The 23151-nt window shown below is 38.4% G+C and overlaps 1 pseudogene; it reads left to right on the plus strand.

Annotated features, from left to right (window-relative positions):
* The first annotated feature begins 11607 nt into the window (after nt 1-11607).
* On the plus strand, nt 11608-14525 carry LOC100943714 (annotated as a pseudogene).
* Nucleotides 14526-23151: the final 8626 nt, after the last annotated feature.

Raw genomic sequence — 23151 nt, forward strand, 5'->3', positions numbered from 1 at the left:
ATGAGCCTCTGCTGTGTGTTTTTTTTTATTTATCACTATGATGTGGCAAAAGGCTGTGTGTCTTTTTCCCAAAGAGCATGACATTTCTTACCCATCATTATGTCCCTAGCAGAGAGCTTTGCATATTATTCTCAACACTGTAATTCATTGAAGAATGTGTGCTGCAGAATGAGAGAAAGACAGTGCTCAGATGTCAGCACTTTTAGGGGTTGGCTTAGCTATTGTAAGCCACCCTGACGGAGATCATGCCCCTCCCTGGAGTTCATCATCCAGTGAATATTCAATCAAAGAGTATAAAGGTCTGGATATCTTGCTTCAACTATGGACAAAACTACAGGCCAGTCTAGCTTTTGAGCTTCCTATGGTGTTTTCTGAAGATGTCAGTGGTCATGCGATGCTTTTTGACTTTTCATTCTGCCCAATCCCTCTTACATATCCTCTTTCCAGAGGTGTTGGCAGCAAGACACTGCCTAATGATCTGCATGAAACATTCCAACACAGAGATACTTGCTAGAGAACTCAACCCATAACTCTTGGTTCCAGAAGCAATCCAAATAAGCAGAAGGAACATAAGGGATTATCATAACATAAGGAATAATCCAACAAAATGGATTATTCACCACACTGCCAACCAAAGAACTCCACTACTGGCATTTAATTGGTACAGTAAATTCTGACTCAAAACTTGTCCAATTGCTAAAATTTTCACTGGTGTGCATTGGAATAGTGCACCAGGATAGTAGTGAAGAGAAATGCACTGGCTGGTGCATTGGGTCAATAATTCGATAAATATGGGGAAAATAGTTAATTGGAAGGTCAATGAAATTAAGTGTTTCTTGCTCAACTTAATTGACTCTCTAGAAAATAACAACAAGCAGTGAGTAATTTATTCACTAATTGAAAGCTAATATAAATATCAGAGGGGCTCTTTGGAAGTGTACAGACAAACTCTCATTTTCTGTTTCTACATAAAGGAGGGCACAAAATACTGAGGACCAGACTAGATGTTTAATCTTTAGAATAATTGAGCAAGATAAAGTTTAAACTCCCAAACAGGAAAGGTCTTCCATCAAATGAAGGCCCTTGTTTGGAAAGGATTGGAAAAGATCATGAGGGTTGACACCCTGCCTGAATCTTGAATTTGTAGATTCAATTCTCCTAATATCCCTGAGCCTGAGGGAAGATCCACCCCTCCTTATCAAAAGCTAGATATCTCCTCTTCTATGAAAGCAGTGCAGTCTCTTCCAAATAAGATGTTTACACTGCTCCCCACCTCTGAGCCACTAAGGTCAGTAGTAGTGTTGAGTTGCAGAATAATCCAGTAAGTGACCTCCTGGGTCTGATAAAGGAAGCTATATCCTAAAGAAGCTTCAAGACTAGCAAGAGCTAGAGATTGTGTGGAACTAGGTTTCTTGGATATTTGACCAAAGGAACTGGAATATAGTTTGATAAAAGAGAGTTTATGATTTGGGAACATTTGCCCAACATCCAAGATTTACTACCTTAGAGAAAACCTCAGGAGATGGTGCAAATTCAATAATAGAATGGGTCCTAGACACATGGAAAATGTGATGGGCGACATTCAGTAAAGTCAAATGCCAGAATTTCCATAGCAGATGGTATGATATAGGATTAAAATGTTCAGGGAAGTGGTCATGGGAGAATGCACATACTATGGACAGCTAAAAGATCTTCCAGAAGATTATGAGTGCCTAGGAGATTTACCATTTTCCACGATCACTAGGAATCTTCTGTTCTCTGAAGGGTAAAATGCCAGCATCACTCAGAAGTTCACTGGCACTTCTCCTTTATAGGTTGGGTCTGACAGTGGCCTATTACACTTGCCCAGTTTCTTTACCTGAGTCAATTCTAACATTAAATCTTACTGATTGAAGAAGAGGCAGAGTTCCCAAGAAAAAACATCTTGTACTACTTTGACAAATAAGCCTGATGATTATTTTCCCCTTCTATTTCCAAAGGTAACTATGGCCATTTACTCTGATAGCTGTGCACTGGGAAAAGGGTAATATTAATACTTTTTTTTTAACACACCAATCATGGTTGCCTGTTTGTGTATGGGGACAAGAAATAAATGGAGTTCTGATCAACTAACATATCCAGTAGATTCATTGAGTCCACGTGTACAGGTGGAGTTATTTCCCTACTCTCCAAATGTATAATTGAAATAGAAATAATTAGTAATTGGGATAACATTCACCTCAAGCATTGTCTTGTGGGATGAGAGTTAGTAAGATGTGGAAGGTTAAGTAGAAACCTCTAAAATTTTCTCCCTTCAAGATAGCAAATAATACATACCTGCAGGCAGATAGTAGAAATAGGTATCATTTGTAAAGATTAAAAGGTGCAGAAATGGTCATCTTTCTAATATTTGCACTTAAGTGCAAACACATCAAACACAACCAATAGCAATCTATTTGTAGTTAGCCACTGTGCTTGAAGTACCTTTGCTAGAGCGCATTAGCATAACCTCAGCCTCAGGTATGTCTTATGAGACTATATTGGTTTGACAGAAGTATTCATTTCTTACTCCATAAGTAAAGAGTTGGAATGTGCGTGGAACAGAAAATAATATGCATTTACAATGCTACCCCAGAGGTATATTAACCTCTCTCTCCTTTATCATAATACAATATGAAGAAACTTCACCAATTGGTTATCTCATAAATCATCAAATTGACCTATGAAAATGATGGCATCATGTTCATTAGATTTATGGAACAAAAAGTGCCTCGTCATTGGGGGCCTTAATAAGACATCTCTGCTGCAGAGGAGGGAAGATGAAATGTACAAACATTCAGAAGGTCTCAAATGAGACAAAATTTTGTGAGTTCAGTGCTCTAAATCAGCAGTTCTCAACTGTTGGATGCTGACCCACAGGAACTGTATTAAAGGGTCACAGCATTAGGAAAGTTGAGAACTACTGTTCTAAAGCATTCCAGAATGTTCATCCATTAAAAAAAGATGAATTATGAACATTCTGGTTTTCTACCACAAAAAGGAAATCACAGTGCCTAAAGCACTACCAACTGTGAGTTGGCACATGATCCAACAGACTATTTCTGGTACTAGGGGTGGGGACTGATACCGTGTAGACTTTATGGCAAGTCCGAAAGACAGAATTGCAAGACAAACCACTAGGATTCTGGAGGAAGGTCCTTTATAGTACACTGGACAGCTATATACCATTTGAAAATGAACCCCTGGAATTATACTGAGCCATAGTAAACTTGAAAAGCATGACCATAGAACGACAAGTGATCGTAATCATATCAGATATATCGAGTCAGAAGGCAGACCCCGAAATGACCCATTCATCAGAAGGAAGTGATCCATCCAAGATTGAGTACAAGTGAGAGAAGCTAGAGACAAGACTCATTTCATTCCTCACCGTTGTATCAATCTATGTCTCTCCCTCAGCTTACATGTATGGCCTTGTGAGGGATCCTTTATTATTAGCTGAAGGTGGAAGAAAAATACCCAGTGTGGATTATGGACTGATAGATGAGGTAAGTGAATACAAGCTAAAAATATTTGGCATTCAAGGATGGCTTTGGCAGAGGTATGTGAAAATCTTTCCAATTGGCAGAATTTCAGATAGTGCACTTGGCCTCTACTTTTGTGAGAAGAGAATTGATGGAGGTTAGACTATAGTTGGACTCAAGTGCAATGATGAATGGCTTGGCTGGCTGGTCATCATCTGGAATATGAAAGATTGCAATATGAAGGACAAGGGGACCAAGTGGTAAAGGCAAGTGGATAGACATAGGATGGTGCACAAACAAAGTGTAAATCTGTTTCTATTATACTTGAATGCCTTTGGGAGAGCATCCACTATTGAAATAGCACCATGAAAAAGTAGATAAAATAACCTGACCAGCTGATGTTACTCAGATTTAATTGCTAAGCCATCCACTTTTGTGTTGATCCATCCCCTGCTTGTGGCCATAGTGGTAGTGATGGACGCTATGCTTGGGCCCAGTAGCAATGGCTTTCACTCACTGATGCTGAGCTAACAAACGCTGCCATCAAGTGACAACCTGCCAGCAACACAGGCCAGGGCTGAACCTATGATGGGAAACCATTTCTCAACAAGATGAAATTGACAGCATTTGGTCCTTTACTCTGAAAGACTCAGCAATTCATTCTGACAGCAACAGACATGAATTTGGGGGAAGGATTTTCCTTTCATACTTATAGAGCTTCAGTTTAAGCCTCAAAGAGTATTCAATATACTAACATAATTTCCCAAAAATCATTATATTAGGACAGGACCATGAACTTTCCATCAAAGAAGAAAAAGGAGTGGGCCCCTGACTATGAAAGTTAATATAGTCATATCACATGTGACACCACCCAGACACTGAAGCCTGATAGAGCATTATAAAAGCCTATTAAAGACAAAGCTGGACATTCAGCATCCATAGGTATAAATTCCATGGGGTGCCCTAATAATCATCCCATACCTTAAATTCCATCTCGCCAACTGCCCTGTCGGCAAACAAACCTGCAACCCGAATACCAGGCGCTTAACCAGTATTTCCTGAAATGCACATAGCTAACATTTCTTGATTATCTGATGCTAAAGTACTGTGTAGGAGGAATTCCACTCAACTCACCTAGATGAGTTTAAACTGCAAAGTTGGTCTACTCCCTTCCCTAGGGGCCAGTCCTTTCACTACTTTCACAACTGATTCTTGGTCCACCACCTTCTTATGAAGCATGTTCTTTGTGCACTGGTATCAATATCAGGTGAGGACTGTAAAGACCTCACCAACTGCATCTTGAGTGTCACTTTTGCATGAGTCTGATGAGACAGAACACATAGCAAGTTAAGTGAAGCAATTTTCTTACTTACAAATGGGCAGCAAGGAATAGTAGAAGCCCGGAAGTCATGATGAACTGGTCCTCCAAAGCTCAGGAAAGTTGCCCAAGTAAGATGAAATCTCCATGCACATGTGCCCTCACTAGCACTGCAGGTGAGAGACACAGGAAAGCAGCCTGCCCTGGGCTTTATGTTCTGTGGCAACTTGACACGCCAGGTGTTGTACAGCATGCTGTTCCAGGAGGGCTAGGAACAGAGCCTAGGCTATTCCTGCCAGTTCCCCTCTTATCCCAGGATGTTGTTTTCCCAGAAAGTTCTACAGGGAGAACTGTGTTGGTCCAAGGCCACCCAGAGATCTGTCATGAAAATCTGATCTTCATCACTGTTGTCATATTTTTCACCTGTACTTCTGCTTGAACCTCTCATCTCTGTTTCTGCACTTACCCCTACAGTATATTCTCTGCACGCAGAGTGATCATTTCAAAATGCCAATCAGATCTTACTACTCTACTCTTCAAAATCAGTCGATGCCCTTCTACCTCATGTTAGGTCAAACCCAGCATCCTTACCAAGGCCTGCAAGGCCCTTCATAATCTGTCCTTGCTTCTGACTTTCTGACCTCAAGTCCTTAGATCCTCTACTTTTCCCATTCTGTTCTGGCCATGTTGCCTTCTCTAGTGTATCTTGAATATCCCAAGCTCCTTCCTGACTCTGGGCTTTGATCTTGCTCTGCTTACTGTATAGAACCAGCTTTCCTCAAATATTCACATGACTCTCATCCTCGTTTCACTCAGGGCTCTATTTAAAAGTTCTTTTCTCAAATACTCCTCTCTGACCACTCTCACCAACCAACCTGAATTTTCATCCTGGCAACATGACTATTTTTCTTTATCTTTTGTTTTATCTTTGTTTTGTTTATGTCATGTGTCATAACATGAAATTATAAATTTTTGTTAATTTATATATTTTCAATTTATCCAACTGGAGTATGAGCTCCATGTAGGCAAAGGTTTTCTTTAGTTTAATTCTGTAGCATTTAAAAATATCTAGAACTGTATTTGGCACATTATGTGGACTCACTAAGTATTTGTTAAATGAATAGGACACTCAGGAATCATAGTACAGCTCTGGTCTGTGAAGTGTGGGGGGGAAGTATTTTAAGTGTTTTCTGAGAAATCTCATCATTCTGTGTCCTTACTTCCTTCAAACAATCAATTTCTTCTTCAGTGACAAGGAACTAGATCTCAGGGGAATTTTTTTAACTTCATGATTTTCTTGCATACTCAGATTTGGTGGTTAATGTGGCTTCTCTATGAATAATTTCTAAAGTTGTATTTGTTGAAATGTTCTCTTCATGTCCTTCATTTCTACAATGAAAAAATAAGTATCACGTTTATTTCTTACATTGGTAAGCCTTGTTAAATCTTAGAGTTGATACATACAACTTTATTACCTTTCAATTTTTTAGAGATTATAAAATTGGAGCTGGGAAAAAAATACTTTCTCTAAGAATTCATGAAATAATGCTTTAGGTTGGATTTCTCAACATTGTTTAGATGATTCTCTTTCACACAAATTGTTCAGGAAGGATGATTGAGTCTAGAAAGGGAAGAGGGAGGTGAATCATTTCTTTCATCCCTACACAGAGCAGATAAGTCACCGAATTTAACATCTTGATTTGGTTTTCTAAAAGTATTGACTTTCTTAGTGTTTTTTTTTTTGTATATTTACATTTGAAAATAAAATTAAATAACCAATTACATTAACAAACATGTCCACTTCATCTATTATATTATTTAGAAGGAATTGAAAATATTCCCAGTTTTTCATACTTAATTATTTTATATTTCTTCAATATATAGATAATTACAAACAAAGGTCACTAAAATTAAAGTTTAAACAAATTTCTATATTTAAATTTGTTACATAATGTCAGAGGATACCCAAGGGTGAGAGAATAATACATTGGTGAGTCAGAAATCTGAAGGTCAACCTTTTTCTTTTCTTTTTCTTTTTCTTTAAATAACCTCAGACAAATGGTTTTAGCCTCTATTTAGCTTGTGTTCAATGTGGTCATTTGATTTGTCTTTTACCAGATGTACTCATTTCATAACTTACTTATTTTGAACCTAGAGAAATGCTATGCCAGAATCTGACAAAGTCATTTCTCAGACATTTTACAATCTAACTTACTAAATAAACTAGATGTGAGGCTGTCTATGCTGTTTCTTGAGTGCAACTTACCAAAACAACCATAGGAAATCATAAAGACCCCTCTAGTCAGAGCAAGGAGGTGGGGTCTTGGTGTGTGACACACCTTTTGGAGGGAAGACATGATTGTAAGAGGGTCTTTATGTAACAAATGCAATCAGTGTAACTTGGTTTCTTGTACCCTCAATGAATCCCCAACATAAAAAACCTTCAGTCAGAAAGACTTAATGAAGAGAGTATGTTTTGAGCTTTGATCTTGGCATTTTTGAAGTCATTAAGAATATGGATTCTAGAGTAAAATAGCTTCTGTCCAAACTTGACCTCATCTGGAACATACACCTATATATCTTTAGATACAACAATCCCTATTTTATGGGGCTAAAGAAAGACTTGGTGAAGTTAATAGTGTCTCTTATGTTCTAAGTTCTTATCATTTAAGTAGGTACAAAGGTATGATGAGAATCTCAAGGTAAACTTTCCTGAACAAGGAATTTCTGCCAGAGTATAAAACTTCAGAAAGACGCAGCTGGTATATTATGTTAATATCCTAGGGATGCCATGACCCATCACAACAAATGGTGTGACTTAAAACGATAAACACGTGGAGAAAAGGGAACACTTCTGCACTGCTGGTGGGAGTGCAAGCTAATACGTCCCTTTTGGAAAGAAGTATGGAAAATACTTAGGAACCTAAAAGTAGACCTGCCATTTGATCCTGGAATTCCTCTCCTAGGTGTATGTCCAAAAGACCAAAAATCACTTTATGACAAAAATATTTGCACCAGATTGTTCACTGAAGCTCAATTCATAATTGCTAAGTCATGGAAGAAGCCCAAGTGCCCACTGATCCATGAATCGATTAATAAATCGTGGTATATGTATATAAGGAATATTATGCAGCCTTAAAAAACATGGAAACTTTACCTCTTTTACGTTTACATGGATGGAACTGGAACATATCATACTTAGTAAAGTACCTCAAGAATGGAAGAAAAAATATCCAATGTACTCAGTATTATTATGAATCCAATTTACAATCACTCACACGTTCATAGAAAGAATAGATCACAACTATGGCCCAGGATGAAGAAGGAAGAAGCAGGGAATGGGAAGGGAGAAGGAAGGTCAGATGGAGGGAGAGTGAATGGTGGGATCACACCTATGGTGCATAATGCAAGAGTACTTGTCGGATTCATTAAGTATAGAGTATAAATGTCTTAACATAATAATTAAGTAAATGAGATGAGGTTTATATTAACCAGTGTGATGTAAACACTCCTAATTCTATATGAAATCAGCACATTGTACCCCATACATGCATTAATGTATATATAATCTATGTGTTTATGATTAAAAAAAATAAAACACTTATTCTTTCATAGTTCGAGGTATCAGGATGGCCATACTCCTTCCAAAAGTTTGAGAGAAATCTTTCCTTGCCTCTTTTACTTTCTGGGGAATCTTAGGATTCCTTGGCTTAGTTTACTCCAATCTCTGCACTGTCTTCTGTAGCCTTCTCCTCTGTGTCCTCTCCTATTCTCTCTTCTTATAAGAATACTTGTCACTGGATTGAGCATTAACCTTAACCCGGAATGACCTTATCTCAAGATCTTTAATGTAATTACATCCACAAAGACCACTTTTGTAAATAAGTTCACATTCCCGGGTTGCAGTTAGACGTAATCTTGTAGGAAACCACAATTCAACATAATACATTTATTTTTTGATTGAGAAAGCAATAAAGAGAAGATTTGGAATAGACATAGAAAATAAGAAGTTGCTTCTAATCCCTGAGCACAAGGTTAATAATCCATTTTAGGGACACTGATAAGGCATTGAAAATTTGAGTGACAAGATGAGGACTATCATTTAGAAAAGATGAAGAAGTGCAGAATTCACTGAATTGGTAAGACACAGGAGACAAAAGACCAATTAGGAGGTATCTGTGGAATGCCACAGAGAATTTAAGACTTGGTCTGGGGTCATGCTGCCAGGAACCATAAAAATATCATGAAGCAAAGATTTCTAAAACGTAATGGAAAACTGATGGGAGTGGTTAATAACATAGGATAAGTCCAGAAAGACAGTAATGTGAGAGTAAATTTTTTGTGAGATACAATGAATTTGTGTTAGACATTCTCGACTGTATCTCAGGAAACAATGAGAACTTGAGATATAGATAGATTCATTTCTATAATTATGTTACTTGAAAGAATGATATTAGGAGTTAATAGTCAAAGGCTTTGATTGACTGTTTCAAGATAAGCTCCTTAAACTCCTATATATGGTAATGTTATTTGGCAACCTACCTAACAAAGTAAGAAGATTGTAATTTAAGTCTTTTTTTTTTTTTTTTTTTTGAGACAGAGTCTCATTTTGTCACCCTCGGTAGAGTGCTGTGGCATCACAGCTCTCAGCAACCTTCTTCACAGCGATTCTCTTGCCTCAGCCTCCTGCATAACTGGGACTATAGGTGCCCACCACAACAGCCAGCTATTTTTTTGTTGCAGTTTGGCTGGGGCTGGGTTTGAACCCTTCCCCCTCAGTATGTGGGGCTGGTTCCCTACTCATTGAGCCACAGGTGCCACCCTTTTTTTTTTTGAAACAGAGTCTCAAGCTGTTGCCCTGGGTAGAGTGCTATGGTATCACAGCTCACAGCAAGCTCAAACTCTTGGGTGTAAGCAATTCTCTTGCCTCAGTCTCCCAAGTAGCTGGGACTACAGGTGTTACCCACCACAATATCTGGCTATTTTTTGTTGTTGTTGTTGTTGTTGTCATTGTTGTGTGGTAGGCCCAGGCTGGATTCAAACCCATCAGCTCCAGTATATGTGGCTGGCGCCCTAGCTGCTGAGCTATAGGTGGCAAGCCTGTAATTTAAATCTTATTCAACCATGCAGCCAAAGTTGCCCGTATAAGATAAAATAAATACAACAAATATAGTAAGTTGCCTTCCTTTCCATATTTAGAAGCCAGATGGCCTAACTTCATTTAATCAGGTTTTATTTCTAAGCTGTAAGTACTTCAGTAAGTCTGATATCTAGTTATCTAGACAAAGGCATTCTATCAACATTTTGGGTCATACCAATCCATCATCTTGAGATAGGTTAAACCTGGCCAGGAAAAAACGTTTTATTTGTTGACTTTTCCCTCTTGGCCTACATACTAGTGCTTTGTTTTCTGGAAATAGAAAATATGGATATGCCAATTAATACAATGGCTGAAACCAACTTGGGAATCCTTCTCAATGCTAACAGCATAAATATATGTTTTGGCCATAGAATAATCCTTCTTTCCATAAAGACAATCCATTTTGCCATCTACCACGTTGTTGTCAAGAGCTGTTGTATCAGAGACAAAACAAAAAATAGTACATTGCATGGAAGGAGGTATACAAAAAAAAAAATAAGACATAGACAACTAAAATAACGTTGATTAGTTGGCAGAAGATTAGCAGAAAGAGATAGAGATACTGGAAGTTTTTCATGAAGAACACTTATCACTAGTTTATAGTCAGAAAAGTCTGTCTCCAAGTTCATGTTTCTCAAAGTGTAATTGTTGGGCCATCACTACCAAAATCAACTCAGGGGCTTAATAAAAAGCAAACACAAGAATCCAGTTGCTGCTGCTGCCGATTTTTATGAAATTGCTATCTGCTTTGCAAATGGAGAAACATTCCTCTGAAGTCCTGTAAGAAGCCCGTGTGGACCCTCGCTACACTACGGCTACTAGTTGTCTGAAACAGGCTGAGCAGTTGCAGCCTCTCCTGTCCTTCAGCTCTTCTCCATGGAGGAGAAATTTAACCTAATAGAAAGCAAGCACCTCCTCTTAGATCACAGTCACCTTCAGTGAGGGTTGAGTGACCTTTTCCTGCAGATACAACCAACTCATCCTGCTACACCTTTCTAATCCTCCCCAGCTCCTTTGAAGCCTGAAATGTCTTGAGCAGATTGGCATTCTTTCAACTCTTTGGGGTTAAATGAATATAGGAAACCATTAAAACAAATCTATCTTGTTGTAGGCAAACATTTGTTGTTAAATCATTTTGTCAACGTGTGAATTAGGTTGTATGATGTGCAGAAAAACAAGCTTTCAGGTTGATAGAAAGGTTGGGGAAAAGATCTGGAAGGCAATAAATAATAGGCGATTAACTCAGCAGGTATGATAGAGTGCAAATGGCCATGAGAAGGAGATAGATATTCAACTCTGCACTTCTGTATTATAGAAAAAAATATTCATTGTTTTGGACCCTTTATTTCCCAACCTATAATATAGAGATTTTCTTAATCAGTATAAGTGTTGTAGCAGGAATTAAATGTGCCAATACTGTTCTGTCACAGTGTAGGTCTCAATGAAAAATGTTTCCTTCCTTGCCTAGATTTTGGGACTGTTTTATTTTTAACAAAGACAAAGTGTTCAGAAATGAGAGGAAAATATAATCACACTTTTAAATCTCATATTGCTCCCAATATTCTGAGTATCAGCAACATGGAAGACTAGAGATAGGGATGATGTGACCAAACTATAAATATGCCCGTTCCTCTTCTATCGGCACCATGACCTGGCCTTTGTGTATCATCCAGCAGAATAGTCAATTCCAGACGGAAAGTCATGTCGTGGGATTTTAATGAGGCCACTCCTTTCCAATTTTCTTGCTCCTGCCCCACTTAAACTTTTGATTCCTTGACTTTAAAATCATACTAGGGTATCCAATTGGACTGCTTTTCCTGTACCCAGATCAACCAAATTCCTTGCCCCTCTGCTCATTTTTAGTAACTACACTCTCATCTAGGTGTGTAGTTCGCTCCTCAAATTAGAAGGGATACTAGTATCAAGTGCAATACGTTACAAATCAAATGTCCTAAAATTCTATCAATAAATTGAATTTTTAGTATTGACTACAACAGATTTTTTCATGGAATTTTAAAGCTTGATATATTTGTTTATGAGTCATTTTTAACAAGAGTGATTTTATGAAGATATGGTTTGGGATGTAGGTTAGGTTAGTAGGTAATACTGGCCGTGACTTCCAGCTTTTCCCCGTGCTCCCAGCCAAAGGCAGTAGTTAAAATGTGTTTCCGCTTGACGTCATTAAATATATCTTTTAAAAAATGCTTCAGCTACCTGTGAATATAATCTATAAAAATGTCCCGAATGTATTTAAGGGTGGTTTCTAATGTTCTTATATGTGGTTAGGCCATAATTTAAAGTATATATTGTGGTCAACTACTGGCCAACTTAGGTATAAATGAAAAAGACATAGTGCTATGAAAGCTTATAATAGGGGATATTGTTCTAGTTTGAGAGTTACTCTAGACTTCCTGAAAAAGTGTTGACTGAGTGAAATCATAGATGTGAGTCAGCTCAGATATGGAGCTTTCCAAAACCCTGCACGTACAGTGGTCCTGAGGTGTGAAAGAGCATGGTACATGCTAATTTACCTGAAAGAAGGTGGACAGGGGAGTAATAACGGGGTGTTAATTTTGGAGAGACTGGCAAGAAGAATCATTATGTGAAGACTTGCAAGCTCTATTATGGATTTTGGTCTTAAAGCAAGGGAAATCACAGAAATGTTTTAAAGAGAAAAAATGGCATTGTTATACTTTTATATTAAAACTACTCTATGATGCTTAAAGAGGATTGATTGGGAATAAAAGTAGACAGTAGGGTATCAGGTGGTCAGTGTTTGGGTGTCAAAGTACAAGAAGGGGGCATCTAGAATAGTGCTGAAAGTAAGTAGTCTTTCGGGTGAATGCAAGGGCTAGTGTGGAGAGTCATGCTTTGGTTGGGAACAAGCAGCTACATTTTAGAATATCAATAATAAAATATGACTTAATTGATTACATGGGGGTAATGAAAGGGAGATGAAGATTGTGATGATAACACTCAAGTTTTGACTTCTGAGTTGTTCATCTGATTGATGTTGTGTATCTTAGTGGCAGGTAAGGACTTTAACTCTGACTACACATGTGAGGATTGACAGATACATGGTAGGCAGGTAGGCATATAGACAGATGGACAGATAAATTTTGCCTTGTATATACTATTACTCTAAGCATATATAAACTTGTTTAGACAGACTTTGGGCATCCTAGGTTGAAGGATCTTCTTTTCTGATCATAGGGAGCTAAACATTCTTGTCCGCAAATCACAAAAGATATACAAAATAATAGCAGGTTCAAATAACATGTTCCTGCCCATTGTTATTCTTATTAGCCACAACATATATGACTAGCTGTTTCTTTAGCTCACTCATCTCAAAATACATTCAAAGTTCAAACCAATATTTGCATTTGTCAGTGAGCAGTATAAGAAAACAATTAGCGTGTAGATTTTAGGAAAGAACTTATTGATATACAAATCGTTGTTTTGATATCAGGGCCTTATATAATTTATGCATTTCTTCATATGACAATTTTCTATGAAAATAAAAACATGAAACCTACTTTGTAGGGTTGTGAGAATTAAATGAATGAGTACCTGCAAAGTCCTTAGGAAAATATCTGTATTAGACCTACTGACCTTATCTGTGCAGTAGTCACAGTTACTGCGTTAAGAGTGTCTTACAAATAATGCAAGGAAAAGATTAGACTAAAAGTAGTTTCTGGGGGAATTCATGTGGAGGTCAGAGTGGAACCAGGTGTGAGTGGGTTCAGCAGAAGGAAACGTGGCTGCCAAAGTGTTTGAGTCCATTGGCAAGTTCGGCCTGTGGCGGTTGCCAGCGGCGTGAACTCTGCTTTGTATAGTATGGATGCTGGACACAGAGCTGTCATCTGCGACCAATTCCGTGGAGTGAAGAACATTGTGTTAGGGGAAGGGACTCAATTTCTGATCCCATGGGTACAGAAACCAATTATCTTTGACTGCTGCTCTCAACCACGTAACATGCCAGTTATCACTGGAAGCAAAGATTTACAGAAGGTCAACATCACGCTGTGCATCCCCTTCCAGTCTGTGCCAAGGCAGCTTCCTCGAATCTTCACCAGCAACGGAGAGGACTAGGATGAGCGTGTGCTGCCATCTATTACTACAGAGATCCTCAAGTCAGTGGTGGCTTCGATGCTGGAGAGCTAATCACCCAGAGAGAGCTCGTCTCCAGGCAGGTGAGCCATGACCTTACGGAGTGAGCAGCAACCTTTGGGCTCACCCTGGATGATGTTTCCTTGACACATCTGACCTTTAGGAAGGAGTTCACAGAAGTGGTGGGAGCCAGACAGGTGGCTCAGCAGGAAGCAGAGAGGGCCAGGCTTGTGGTGAAAAGGCTGAGCAGCAGCAAAAGGCAGCCATCATCTTTGCCGAGGGCGACTCCAAGGCAGCAGAGCTGATTGCCAACTCACTGGCCACAGTGGGTGATGGCCTGATTGGGCTCTGCAAGCTGGAGGCTGCAGAGGGCATCACATTCCAGCTGTCGTGCTCTCAGAACATCACCTACCTGCCAGCGGGGCAGTCTGTGCTCCTCCAGCTGCCCCAGTGAGGGCCGGCCCTGCCCATACTCCTCAGGCCAACTGGGCCACAGCCTGATGATGATTAACACCACTGCCCTTTTGTGCCCACCCAGAAATCACTGCGAAATCTCATGATTGGCTTTAAGTGAAGGAAATAAAGGTAAAATCACTTCAGATCTCTAATTATCAAATGAAGCCCTTTCATTCTTCTCATACCCATCTACTTTTTTCACCACCTCCCTACCAAAAAATTGCCAAGTGCCTACCCAGACTAGCCTTGGGTCCCAGTTCCAGGCCTGCAGGAGCTCCATTCTAGGCACTGGCAGTTAGCAGGACAGAGGCAGGACAGTGCATGTGTGGACCAGGGAGCACAGTTGTCAGCCTGCGTAGATGTGCACTCTCTGTGCTATCTGCTGAAGGTCTGAGGACGTGGCACACTCAGCTCCACTGAGAAGCAGCCTCAGTTTTTCCAGCGGTTCCTGCATGGATGCAGCTGAAGAGAGGTGCTGGGGAATGTCAGAGAGAGAAGTGGTCTGTCTCTTTCTATAAGGCTGATTCTCTTTAACTGTGCGACCAGCAGAAGCAGGTGTGTTCAAACAGGGTATGGATCAAAGAATCTGCCCCTACTGAGGTGGGTGGCCCTGATTGAGCTGCCTCCCAGGGTCTCAAAACTGGGATGGACTTGGATAGGGAGAGAGGAGGCCTGGACTGAGATGTGAGTCTGTGGAAGACTTTCTCTCTATGCCCACCTTGGTCCCTCTCAAATACCCAATAGAATTCCAGCTTGAAGGCTTGCATCCTGCCTGGGTAACAGGCCTGCCAAAGACGTGCACATCCTGAGTTCCTGGCTCCCTCGTTCAGAGACTGCCCTTCTCAAGGACTCTGTGCCTGTGCTTTGAAGGAAACCACTAGGGAAAGAAAACAAATGTATATAAACTCCCGTCAATAAATGACACACAGACTTTCCAAAAAAAATTAAAAAGTAGTTTCTTAGAATATATTCTAGCTATGCTAAAACATGACTGAAGAGAGGGTTTCAGAGAGTAAATCATGATTTCCATCTTTGATATGTTTATTTTTAGTTGACTGTGAGGTATCCTAGAGAACATTTTAGCTATCTGTGAGATAAATGAGTTCAGAGGAGAATGAAGTAGAGATAGAAATTAATGATTGTAACTTTTAGATGAAAAGGAAAACTATGTAAATAAATAAAATTATCTGCAGGAAGCATATACAATGATGTTACACATTCAGTCATGCGGAAAATAAGACTCTGAAATGGGAATTAGCATATAAGCAGTTTTTTAGAGAGTGATTTTAGGTTGACAAAATATAAAAACTAAGAGGGCAGAATTAGGTAGTGGGAAGATTAGGACTGTGATAAAGTGTCAACGAAGGCCACAGACAACCTCCCAGAGCAGCTGAAACCAAAGCAGATCTTCAAAACTTTCAAAATGAAGGGAAATTTTTAATCATTTATAGTGCCATGTTGCCCAGTTATTGAATGTAGGATCTTCCAACAGAAAAGGCCTCTCTGCTAGCAGCACTCCCAGTGGCTGGAAGAATGGAAGATGGAAATTTTTGTAGATAAACAAATCGTTGGATATTTATGCCATGAGATAAAATTAAGTAACAGAAGGAATAAAGTGTGGAAGAGCCAGTCACCAAAGACTATACACCATATGGTTACACTTACATGACATATCTGAAATAGACGAGGAGAAAAGTGGATTAGTAGTTGTCAGGAGCTGGGGAGAGGTATAGGTAAAGACTTCTAATGAAGTTCTCTATGGAGTTGTGAAAATATTCTGAAATTAGACAGCAGAATTAGCTGTACTGTGAATATACTAAAACTCATTGATTTGTGCACTTTACGATGATGAATTTTATGACTTGTAAATTATATCTTAGTAATTCTTCTATTAACATAAAAGGAACCATTGAGGTGGAAAGTAGTGGTGATAAAACATTCTCCTTATAGAAGCCTCCACATGAAAACTCTTTTTCATGAATCATTTGATTTGATGAATATTATAATGATGATAGATTATCACGGAGTGTGTATTTGATATCTTTTAAACTTTGGCTTGTCTCACATGATATGAAAGGAATTGAGATTATTCAGAAAAAAGCCTATTATAGCTAGCGAGACGACAGTTGTTTACTACTTTGTGAAAAGTCAACTTGCTTGAATTGTGTACATATAACCTAGAATGGAAAACATGGACCAGTGGATCCTAAAGATGTGGCACAGAGTAAATGAATAACACTTTCAATATGTTTGGCTATGAATATGTGAAAAGAAATAGTGCTCTAAGGTAAAATGGGAGAAAGACGGGGATTTCATTTTATCATAAAGATACAAACTTGTTTAAATATTAATGGGAGGAAGCTATTGCAAATGGAAAGATTAATGTATGGGGAAGATAGTAGATTATGGAGAATATCTAGCAAAATAATAGAAGAAACACTATCCATTGTATATTATGGAATGAGATGATCTCATAGGTTTTATGCAGAGTAGAACCTCTGTAAGTGGACCACCCAAGGGACTGTAACAAACTGGTCAATATACTCAGGTGATCAACATAAGGAGCCAGGCCACCTGTACTGTTACATACATGTGGTACCTGTTTGGTTTATGAAAATTAGGTCAACATAAGTAGGTGGTCAAGGTAGGGAGGTGTCAACTATAGAGGAACTACTGTATTTACTGGTTTAAAGTGTATACATCTGAAAAGATAATTGTAATACACAAAGATAAGTAACTCAGCTCAAATTTCATAGTGTTAAACCTGGTTATTTGTGATCCTTTGTTATAGCAACCAATGGAAATTAATCCATATGTTAATCCCATCACACTTTCAGAGGGATCCTCCCATTCTTTCTTCCCTTGTCTTTTTGAAAAGTTTGGAGGGTTTAGCAGAGGAGTTTAAAGCTCTGTGGAATGACAGAGCTGTTAATTTATTAGGACATATTTAGATACAACTGTGGCCATCAGCCAAACATTCACATTGAACCACTTTGCAAGTAATATTGTGTTAGAACACCCATTGCATGCTGTGTAATATATATTTCACAAGTTAGATAGGTAACAAAAGTTATGTATTGTGCTCTAACAGAAGTTACATTGTGTTATAACACAAGTTATATTATGTTATGACACTTATATTATGCTACTTATATTGTGTTAAGCCACTGAGATTTGGGGGTTATGTTCTCAAAACATCAGCCTACAATGTTTGGGAATACCTTATCAGCTTGATAGTGTGAGCAACAAAGAAAAATGATATCTGAGGATGAACAGCTGGAGGGGTGTGTGTATGTGTGTGTGTGTGTGTGTGTGTGAGGTTTTCTTAATTCTCATTCAATAGAATTTAAAAAGTTTTAATGGATTAGTAACAACTGTGTATAACTTACTGTTTTCCTTTGTATATTCAAAATTGTTGTTATTCTATACCTGGTCCATCTTTCTGGTTGGGTGTCAGATAAGTCATTTGTGTGTTTTGTTTGTTTTGTTTTTTAGTTATAGGACCCTATACTAGGAAGACCCAGATCCAAAACTGATAGCAAGAGCAATGGATTACCTGGAGAACCTAGAGTTTGAACTTGATGTAGTGACTAGATGGACCTGCAGGTTGGCAGTGAAGTCTGACCATGTAACTAAGTTTTAGCTGATGAAGTGAGAGCAGAAGTTACATAAGCCTTTTCCCAGTTGGATTCATAAAAAATACTTTGTATAAAAACTCTGGTTTTCCTTCTCCCCTGTCTGTAGGCCAGATTTGAAGGATATAGTATAAGAATTTAATACCTTAGGAAGCTGGACTTCTAATACCCACAACAAACTGTTAGATGAGTAAGAAATAAAATTTAATTTTGTAAAGCTAGTGATATTTGGTGTTACAGTCCTTAGCCTACTCATATATCATACAACATTTACCAAAATACATTATCCAAGGATGATCTTTTGTACACCTGAAATTAAGTTAACAAAACTATATTGTCTTACATTTTTGGATGCTAGAAATTTAAATTCAAGCCATAAGAAGGTCCATGCTCCCTCCAAAACCAGTAGAGAATTCATTCCTGGCCTCTTCCTGGCTTTGGTGGTTTGCTGACAATGTTTCATGTTACTTGGCCTGTAGCCGTATACCTCCAGTCTCTGCTTCCCCTGGGGTGTCTGTTGGGTTCAAATTGAAATCCTTTTCTAAGGATACCCACCCTATCAAATTTGGCTCCGAACCTACTCAAGTATGCCTTCATCTTAACTTAAGTAATTATAATACATCTGCAATTACCCTGTTTCCAAATAAATACTGAAGCACTGGGGGTTAGGATGTCATTATATATTTTGGAATAAAGGGGTACAGATTTCAAACCTGTAACAGCATATAGATGACATACATTATTTTTCTCCATATTACATTACTCAGAATCCAAAATGCAGAATTTGACCTGAGTATACCATGGTATACCTAACTCCGAGGAAATGCAATCTATGTGTGTGTGTCCAGGAGAAACGGAGGCAGTTTGGGATAACGTCTGGGCAATCGCTGCTACACTGGTGGAGACTGAACTATCTCAGGTCAGAAAAGCAGGTCAGAGGACTTTTAGGTTGTCCCTGGAGCAAACCTCTATGACATGTGGCATTTGAGGTAAGGAAGGGAACACACAATGTATGCTCCCAGGATAGACGATAGATCATTTTAGCAGGAAAAGACAGGTGTCTCTTCTCCCAGGCATTTTGAGAGTTCTGGCCTGCGCTGGCCTCTCTGGTTGCTGGAACTAGGTGGCTCATGGCTTTGCATATATGATGAAAGAAACTGAGATTAGCATTGTGAATAATGAATTATCCAGATGATACATGAATAGTCTGTGGATGAGAACTGATCCAAACTAAAGTTATCAATCAGACAGTGAAGAGCAAATGTGTTCAAGAGGCAGACCTTGGGCAGGGTATGGGAGGCACTGTTTATTCAAGAGGACGGTCTTCCCCGGAACACGTGTAACAGGATCTTGACTGGAACAATGTACTGAGACATTAAAAACTCTGAGACAATGTATGGAAGTCACAGAAGGCAGGATAGATGTTGACATGGCCAGACTGGTCACGGAAAGCTGAACAAGGTATGCACCATGAATTGGGTAGACGCTATGCTTACACAAAGACAATTTGTGTTTTGTGAAAGATGAATCATATAGTCAAAAACCTTGAGGGAAACTAATGATGTTTTGTAGAGAGTAGTGGTATTGATGGCAGTGTAGAGAGACCATATACAGGAAAACCTAGTACACATTTTAATATGTATAGTATGACAAAGGACTTGGATTGGGGACACAGCAGTGGAGATACATTCAGTTATGTATTTATCAAACACAGACTGCTATTGTATTTGGAAGAATAATAATGCCAGAAACCAAAAGATGTTATAAAGAAAAATATTTAAGGAAAACTGAGTTAAATTAAGGTTGCTCTTTCAGATAGAGTGGGACCAGAAGGCTTCTTGGGGATAAAACTTTTAAGTAGATATTTATTTGAAAATAGGGGATCGACCCAGGTGAACAGGTTGTCAGGCAGGAAAAAACCCTCAAGTGTAAGGTCCCTGAATCAGGCAAGAAAGGAGTTCACAGAACAAGTGGGAAGTAGAAAGGTGTTGAAGTCAGAGGGATAGTCATGACGAAACTGTATAGGCTTTGGTGAGATCTTTATTCTTTTGGAATATGTTGACTTTGAGGTATTTATTAAACATTAAAATGAGATACTGCCTCTACAGCTGGATTTACTACTTCAGAGTTCAGAAGAAATATGGGAGATGAAGATGTGGTCATTAGCATATAGATTATAGTAAAAGCTAGAGGACTGGATATCATGTGCATTGAACATCACGGAGTTGTTGAAATTATTGACTTGGTAGATGCCTTATGGGATATACTAGGGTTCTAGAGATGGATGTATTTTATAGTCTAATGGATTGTAATTATAATAAAACTAAGAAGATCATTGAATTATGTCATAAGGTGCATTTGAAGGATATGGTGACTTTGATTTTGGCTATGTTATTTTCAAAAGACATAGATCTTGTCAAAATGTATTACAGGCATCTGGAGAAGGGGGAGCACAATTTGGAAGGGAAGATATATAAATATTTTGGTGTTGTCAGCCAAGAAATGACATCTGAAGTTAAAAAATGAAATACAGGGTCATTTTATCAGCAGGAGTGAGAACGGAGGGAACTCTGGATTTGTAACCGATTGCGATAATCTGAATAATAACTCCCCCAATAGATCCACATATGCACTTCCTCTCATCTCTGGAACCTATAAATACATTATGTGGCAAAAATGACTTTGCAAATATGAGTAAAGATCTTGAGATGAGGAGATTTTATTATGGATTATTTGGGGGAGTCCTACATATCACATGTACCTTCATAAAAGGGAGGGACGTAGATGGGAAATCTGTGTATGTGTGTTGTGTGTGTGTATCAATATTCCCCTAGCACTTCACATGATTCCTTGAATATAAATTTTAATATTTAAGTCTCTATTAAATATTATTCTTTGTATAGAAATTTTTATGGCATAAATCTGACCACTTATAAATAGTTCCATGAATAGTTTAATATGGAAGGTGCCACAAAAAGATAATCACTTTTAAGTAAGGGAAAAACTGTATTAAAATTATAATACTCAACATATATTGATAAAATTTGTTATCTTTTATATTTTATCTTGTATTTGTAGACATCAAACATGACTTGAGTGTTATGATTTTACTACAAATTTTTCTTTTTAAAAACGTATATATAGGCTCGGCACCTATGGCTCAAGTGGCTAAGGCACCAGCCACATACACCTGAGCTGGAGAGTTCAAATCCAGCTCGGGCCCACCAAACAACAATGATGGCCACAACTAAAAAATAGCCCGGTGTTGTGTCAGGTGCCTGTGGTCCCACCTACTTGAGAGCCAGAGGCAGGAGAATCGCTATTTACTAATGATGAACTAAAGCAATAATCAGTAGGCATGATATTTAGTGATTGCTAACTACATACTTGCACTTAATGCCTTGAGCTACAATAATGAGTAAGACAGAGTTTCTACCCTAATTCACACACTAGGGCAGTGTTCCTCAGATGTAGTTCTGGACCAAAGGCATCAAAATCACCTGTAGTCCACCTCAGCTCTCTTATATAAAATTCTTTGGAGGAAGAACCAGTACCTACCTTTTAATTTTTTCATAAAATACACTTCCCTTTAGGTTCCTCTTGTCTGTAAATATTTCTTAGACAATCTTTATTTTTTTGATGACTGTGTAAATTTTGAGAAATGTGGCAAAGTATTTTGCAGAATGCACCTACAATGGCACATTTCAAATTTGCCTGATGACTGAGGTTATGGGCTTGGGCTTATGGCAGAGATGTAGTTTTATCTCCATCACATAAGAAATGTATATACTATCAACAGGACTATTGACGCTGTCCTTTATCACTCGGCTGAGGTTTTGCTTGCCATGTTTCTTTGCTGTAAATTTATTCTTTCTTTACCCTCTTTTCTATAATGTCCTCCTAGGAAGAAAGTCATGCTCAGCCCGAGTTTAAGAAGCAAAGAGTTATTTTCCACCTCCCTTAAGGCAGAGCACAAACTATTTGGCATTTTTATGTATAAGAGACATGTGTCTTCTCCACTCTTTGATATTTTATTCATTGATTTATGTCTCTATGGACTCATGGATATTCATGTCATGCTTTGGGTTATAATTTCATGCTACTTTGTTTATTCTGTTGCTCAGAGTATTCCAGCGTTGGACCCTGGGAACTCGTTCTGTTATCTCCGATGCCCCATTCATGTTCTCCTTCAGTGTGGGGTATTTTAAAAGTGCTTTCTTACTTTCTGGTACTCTAAGATGCTCCAGACTCACCTTTCCACTCCAATTCTAAAAACCATTTTTTGGGAACGTGACTTCTCAGTGATGTCTCCAACTCTAACCCATCATCATAGGCATTAGCATTCTAGCATTCTCTCCTTCCTTAAATCTGAATTCCCTCTCCAACAGTGAGAAACCTGGCACCCACCATCCCCCACCATGAATCGAATCAATCCTTCAATTCCAATTTACATGAAGAACAGTATCAAAATTTTTAACCCATGCCTTGCCATACATTTTTTAAACAAGTTTCTCAGGGCCTATTGTACATATAAAAGTGATATGGTGAGTGGATCACATTGAAGAAAAATTTTCTGAATTTAATTACGTTCAATTTTCCCTGCCTTACAAGATTAAAAAATGTCTTCTTAATTAGGATCACCACTTTCCTTTGTCGTATTTTAAATATTTAATACTAAGTTAAATTAAAAATAGCTTATATTAACTTTAATTTGTAGATTTATCAGTAATTAAATAGCCATAGCAACAATCACATAATAAAATTTTCCTGCATGTAATCTCTTTGTGTTAATCTTACAGGATAGACACCTCGCTCTGAATGTAATTAGGTGATACTGTCCACCTCTGCAGGCTCTACTTATTAGTCATAATATATTTAATTCATTAGAAGATGTAAAAAAAACTGTGAGCAGTTAACTGCCTACCAGAAGAAATACCTTAGTTAAGCTTTTGGATGTAGCTAGCAGTGACCTTTTGGATGTAGCTAGCA

The sequence above is a fragment of the Otolemur garnettii genome, unplaced genomic scaffold, assembly GCF_000181295.1.
Source record: "Otolemur garnettii isolate 467f Iridium unplaced genomic scaffold, OtoGar3 scaffold00007, whole genome shotgun sequence".
Taxonomy (NCBI): Eukaryota; Metazoa; Chordata; class Mammalia; order Primates; family Galagidae; genus Otolemur; species Otolemur garnettii.